This window comes from Octopus bimaculoides, chromosome 1, assembly GCF_001194135.2.
Source record: "Octopus bimaculoides isolate UCB-OBI-ISO-001 chromosome 1, ASM119413v2, whole genome shotgun sequence".
In the NCBI taxonomy this organism is placed as follows: Eukaryota; Metazoa; Mollusca; class Cephalopoda; order Octopoda; family Octopodidae; genus Octopus; species Octopus bimaculoides.
Genome location: NC_068981.1, coordinates 114,685,266 through 114,692,446, shown reverse-complemented (window position 1 = coordinate 114,692,446; position 7,181 = coordinate 114,685,266). Strand labels below are relative to the sequence as shown.

Below are 7,181 nucleotides of genomic sequence, written 5' to 3'. Positions count from 1 at the left end.
CACACACACACACACACACACACACACACACATACACACAATAAAAAAATGAAATAATGATTTTTTAAAACTATTTTTGTTTTCTACCAAGCACTTGAAGATTTACAATCATATACAATTAGAATAATAATGATATTATTGATTTAAAATTTTGGCACAAGGCCAGCAATTTCGGGGAGGGGTAAGTCGATTGCATTGACCCCAGTATTCAACGGGTAATTCTTTTATCGACACCGAAAGGATGAAAGGCAAAGTCGACCTCGGCGGAATTTGAATTCAGAACCTGGGATAATAATAATATTATTCTTTTCTACTCTAGGCACAAGGCCCGAAATTTTGGGGGAGGGGGCCAGTCGATTAGATCGACACCTGTCTGTAACTAGTACTTAATTTATCGACCCTGAAAGGATGAAAGGCAAAATTGACTTAGTTGGAATTTGAACTCAGAACCTGGAATAATAATAATATTATTGTCACAAGTCTTGCTTTCGACTTGCCATAAGAAATAATAGCCGAAATGAAACGAAAACACATGAACATCAATAGCAGAAAACAATGAAATAAAACTATGTCGCAGAATGTTATTAATTTCACGAAATTGGGCTATGCACTCAGTATCTTTTCAAATTCAAACAAATCATTTTTTCACGCCTGCGGTGCCACATAAACAGGCAGAGAAACGAGTCGAGTGCCTTCTACTTGCTGAGTATGGTTCCCGTCTTGCAAGTTTACAAACTCAATGCTGCGGTACAGAGCTGTGACGAAAATGGTACCCTGGTATCTCAGGAATATGCAAGTATACACGTCACAAATCACGGTAATTAGTTGCTCTCAGCAGAATTGATTGACGAATGCAATCTTCGAGTGTGCTACGGATCTCGAGTAGGTATGGTGAAAAGAAAAAATTCTTGTGTTTCGTGACACACTGCCGAAAATCCACTGTTCGGGTAACATTATTCGACCACGGTTGTACTTTCTTCTCGAAAAGAATGTTTCGTCTGTTTCTACAATTCTGCCTGGACCTCCAATCTTCATTGGAGCAAATTTCAGCGTAAAATTCCCGTAAATAATTTTCATAATCTACTGCCGCAGCTGCACCAATCCCTAGTTCGTCCTATCAAAACCTAGTCGTCGTCAACACTGAACCAGGATTAGATAAATAAAATTAAACTTCTAAATGGAAGGGTTCCCCCTTCCAGCCACGTGTCTCTTCTAATGTACACAGACACTCAACATTACTATTACATCTCCAGTATACGCAGCCATGAAATGAAACAAATAATGAAGCGGAGTTCCTATGACAACAAACAGTTCCGACCTCCGTTGTCAACTTTTAATGCTTCTAACTTGTTTGTTATAAATTTTCCAAAATAATGAATGCGGTATTCGTCATTAGCATGCATAACTATATCAAAAGTACATTTTTTGAAAATTTTCATACTAAAATTTGTGGTTGGAAGAAATCGAAAGGATCTCCCGCTAAACACACACACACACACACACACACACACACACACACACACACACACACACACACACACACACACACACACACACACACACACACACACACACACACACACATACACATTCATACAAGAAATGAAAGCTTGCTGATCTTTGCAACTTTGGTCGAGACTCACCAATGGAAGACCAACATTTCCAGTCCAACGCTCCTTGCAAAATGTTTGATCACATATCTCCAGAAAGCCTCGCTCATCTTGGAATCTGACAGCATGTGCCAGTCGTGGTCTATCCGGAATCAAAATTTTGCTTTGTTGTTTCGCTGCACTTCCATTACCCGGGCTTATCGAACTGTTTTTGGGACTCCTGTGTTTCAAAGTACACGATCTAGCACCAGCATTGCATCATTCATGTTTCGTCTCGAAGAATTAAGAGGACATTCTCGTCGCTGGCACGTCGTTTATGATACCGCTTCTTTGCACCACCTCCAATTGATTTACTGACTCCCCCTTCTACTCTACCTTTCTCAATTATTACTTCATCGCCTAGGATACGAGTTGCTTCTCTAAGTTTCAGAGTCTCTTACTGCTTGTCATGGCTATATTCACTGTACAAAAATACGAATTTGTGTAGGCAAATTTCGATAAACTTAACGGATAATCTGGTCAAAAATTTATTTAAATACTACCTGAATGTTCTGCTGCAGACTTTTACAGTCAACAATTATGCATTAGGATAATCCAGGCGACGCCTGTTAGGCAGCTAGAGTTTCTGAGATAATTCACAAGGCTTATACACTCTCTCTCCTACCGACTTCACCCACACAGTTTCTTCGTAGGTCTAAGATTCTATTCCAGTTGGTCACAATAACTGAGTGAGATATTCCGAGGAATATTTAAAAACGTCTAAAGAAATCAGGCCTCTTTGTTCTTGTTGGAGCATAAACGGCCACTAGTCTGAAAGCATTACTGTCAACATTCCTGTTCTTCATATTCAGAACTAATGCCGTTTAGATCTAGAAAGGTCGTACTAATTGGATATGGAAACAGATGTAGGGCTTTCTGCCACCCCACTTGACCCTAGCCGAGAAAACATGGAATGAACCTCGTCGTCGACTAGAAGGGAAGAGAGTGAGAGAGCATCTCGAAAATTCGTGTGGAAATGCCTAGTGGCCAGAGGTTGTTAGCTAGGTATCACTGCTTCCAGGCCAATTCCAAGTCATATTTATAAGTCTAATCTTAGTATGGCAAGTTAAGGGTGAAACGCAGAAACTACAATCATTCTTATCTATCCTTTTCCTGGACCCTTAAAAAATCCTTTTCTTGTTTTATCCCTTGTACTGTTGCTTTTGCTGCTAGTACGTTTGCTATTGATATCGTGCAGTAGATTTTGTTTTATATCTTTTTTTGGCATGTATGTATGTATAGATATGCGTATGTGTACCTATGTATCTATGTGCGTATGTTGATAGATACACAATATGAATGTATATGTATATGTATGAACACAAAAAATACACACACAAAAATACATAGTGAAGGCGCGTGGCCTAGCAGTATTGCACTCAAGGTCGCAAGATTGTGATTTCGATTCCTGGTGACGCGTTGTGTTCTCGAACAAAACACTTCATTTCTACATGTGGCATACGACACGCCATGCACCTGTATTGGCAATGTCGATTTGATAGAAGGAGTTATCTTACGTGCAGCACAAATAATAGATCATTACAAACAAATAATTTGTGCAGATTGTTCTGCAAAAAGTTGCGGGTAACTCATCTGTCACGACAGGACACTCCATTATCAATACACCTACTCCACCATGGTTGCACGCGCGTACGCGCACGCGCGTACATTCACACACGTGCACGCACACACACATTCTTCGAAATTGCGTGTAGTGTGAAGAAAATAGAAAAGAACTCAACAAACGGAGGAAAATAAAAAGAACAATCGAGGCAAAAACGCCTACGTGAAGCTTACCTTACTCATGTATGTATGTCTGTATGTATGTTCATGTATGTATATGAATGAGGTAAGGCTTTACGTGGCCATTTCGCCTCGATTTTTACTTTTATTTCTTTCCGTTTTACCTCTTTCTCGCCTTGTCACTTTCTACTTTACACACCTTTCCAATAAATGACAATGTTCGAAAAGTTATAATTTCCATTTCTTCGAGCTTTAAGCTAAGAATTTCGTTCGTAAACTAACTCCCCACCCCAACTCATATATATATATATATATGTGTGTGTGTGTGTGTGTGTGTATCTATGTATTCATGTGTATAATATATGTATATATACAGTATATGTATTCATATATGTATATATATATATATATATATATATATATATATATATATATATATATATATATATATATCGACAATATCAAACTGCGTAAATTTCTTTATTCTTATTCTTAATAGCTTTAAACCAGTCGATGACTTCTATACTATTGGACCATTGTACTAACTTAGTGGCATTCCTGACTCCCGCATTGATTTTCCCTAAAATTTCTTTACTAATAATACCAATTTCTGATTTAGCTGGGTTCATAAGCCTACACTTAGGATTAGATAGGAAGTTCTTTTTATGATCTTTGATAGCTATAAAGGCCTCTTTTTTGGGAAGGACCTCTATTTTTTTTATTATCTAATTTGAGTCTGGCTGCGACATTGCTAGCTTCTTTATTAATATCGTTATAGGTTTGTGGTCTAGCCTTGGTGTAATTATTGATGATGCTGTTATGTAGAAGTCGTGAATATGTGCTGTTCTCTACTAAGTATAAGTTCTTGGTTTTATCGGAAAAAAGTGCCTTTTGTTTGGAATTTTTTATGTAATTGATATCTTTTTTTCAGTTTCTGTTGGAAAGTGTTGAAAGACTTACGAAAAACAAAAGGCACTTTTTTCTGATAAAACCAAAAACTTATACTTAGTAGAGAACAGCACAAATTCACGACTCCTATATCACAGCATCATCAACAATTACACCAAGGCTAGACCACAAACCTATAACGATATTAATAAAGCTAGCAAAAGAGAGTATATCCACTGACAGCTTTTCGGTGCGTTCAAAAATCATATACACCCCACCCCCAATTTTCCATGACAGGTTAGGTCCTGGAATCCTCCAAACAGACACATGACATGTCGCTTAGTCGAATTAGCCCATCAATTACTTCACAAATGTTTTGTCGCCAATGCTGCATTTTCCCGTATCACATGTTTCAACATTGCTGTAATATATATACAAACTAGGCCATTTAATTCTGAGCAATGCCGGGTATCTCTGCTAGTATTAAATATAAACACAGACCTCAAAATGAGAGAATTAGAGTACAGAGTAGGAGAAAGTAGAAATATACAACACAGAGAAGTGTAGAACAAAAATTAGAAAACTGCACTTTTTATTATTTATATTTTGCTTATTTCAGTCTTTGGACTTCGGCCTTGCTGAGGCACCACATTAAAGAGTTTACTTACTCGTATTCTATCGGCCCTTTTTGCCGAACCGATAAGATACAGACATAATCAAACGAACACAAGTTGTCAAGCGATGGTGGGGACAAACAAGAACACCGCACCCCATCCCATCCCACTCCACACACCCTCACACACTCAGACATGCATACACACACACACACACACACACACACACACACACGCACACACACGCATTACGTTGTCCGAAAAGTTCTGAGCGTTTTTAAATTAAATCTTTTAACATTTCATTGAACACACCTGAAACATAACACAGTTAAAACTTTGGCGTTGTTTGAAGTGGTAGTGCATCTCTTCTTTGTTCCTGACTAAAAACAGATTTATCTTTCATTCCGGTCACCCTTTATTGACATTTGAAATTGATAGCCAAAAATTTCATATTCGCGTTGTAATGTTTTTTTCTTTTTTAACAAAAGAAGAAAATACTGCAAAGACTTGTAAACATTTTTTGTGAAGTTTATGGTGATGATGCTGTTGGTGAATTAACTGTTTGAAGGTTGTTTGCAAGATTTAAAGCTGGAGAGTTTAGCTTAGAAGATGGCAGTCACTGAGGAAGACCTCCAAAATTGGATGAAGATTTATTGGAGGCAAAAGTCGAAGAAAACTCAAATATCACGACTAGAGAACTTGATGAGAAGCTGGAAGTTTCTAAGAGTACTACGGCTCATGAACATCTAATGAAGCTAGATTACATTTCTCGCTATAATGTATGGGTCCCTAACAAACTCTCAGGAAAGAATTGCTTGGACCGGTATCCCGTTTGTGATAAGCTATTGAAATGGAATGAAAGCATACCTTTTTTGAAACAACTTGTGTCTGGAGATGAAAAATAGATTGCGTACGAAAATGTAGTGCGAAAAAGATCCGGGGGTTTGCGAAAGGATCTCCCAAAACAACAAAACGCTATGCTTTGTGTTTGGTGGGATCATTAAGGCATTATTTATTACAAGTTTCTCCCACAAAACCAGACCATTAATTCTGATGTGTACTGTTGTCAGTTGGCTAATTTGAACCAAAAGAATCAAAGAATCGAGGCCGGAGATTGCCGACAGGAAAAGGTAGTATTCCGACAAGACAGTGCCGGAACAAAGTTACATGAACTTGGCTGGGATCTCTTGATATTCTCCTGATATTAACAATTTAGATTGAGTCAAAATGCATCTAGATAATTTTTTTTCCTCAAAACCAGTTACATTTTATACTGATGGAATATTTAAATTGTCTGATAGATGGGCAAAGAATATTAATAATAACTGAGATTATTTCATTGAATGAATTATTGAAAGGTCAATTATCTATATCTCTTTTTGCACATTAAAAAGCACTCAGGACTTTCCGGATAGCTCACATAGTTTCCGTCTATCAAATCTACTCACCAGACTTTTGTCGGTCGGGGGTTATAATAGAGAACACGTGACCGACGTGCCACGTGGAGGGATTGAACCCAAAATTATATGGCAGGGAAGCACACAGCGACACCTGCACCAGTGAACTACAGAAAAGTTTGACTAATATTAAAAACTGAATTCAATGAATGCACACACACGCACGCGCGCGCGCACACACACATATATATTTATGGAAACGTACATATATACATGTATATATATATATATATATATATATATATATATATATATATACATACATGCCTATCCATTTACAAACAGCTTCATCATAAAAAGCAGGAAGTGCGCTGAAAAGTTTACGCATAAAACCAGGAAACTATTGAGACCGATCGGATGTCAACTACCCTAAAGGTGGTGTACATAGAATATGCCTACCACTCACATTAGAGGACGGTACATTCCGTAAATATGATATCGGAACCGTAAGTATGATACAATAAACATGATGGAAAGCACCTAAATCATACCAGGACTTAACACAGCTCATATTCCACATAATACATCTTTACTTCAATAGCACAAATCAAACAATACGCTCTCTGCAAACAATACATGTTCTAGTTGATCTATACCTGATAAAATATCACAACACTAATAATATATAAATGATACCCGATACTATAACAACAGCAGTAACAACTCATATTAGAAAGGGCTTCAACCTATTATTATATCACAACCTTATGCCTCCACCAGAACATTATTATTATTATTATTATTATTATTATTATTATTATTATTATTATTATTATTATTATTATCATTATTATTATTAATAATAATAATAATAACAATTCCTATCATAG

The 7,181-nt window shown here is 37.0% G+C and overlaps 1 protein-coding gene across 1 annotated transcript in view; it reads right to left on the bottom strand.

Annotated features, from left to right (window-relative positions):
• Positions 1–7,181, bottom strand: part of LOC106874945 (probable G-protein coupled receptor B0563.6) — a 12,731-nt gene that overhangs the window by 799 nt on the left and 4,751 nt on the right. The gene's annotated exons all lie outside the window — the stretch shown is intronic.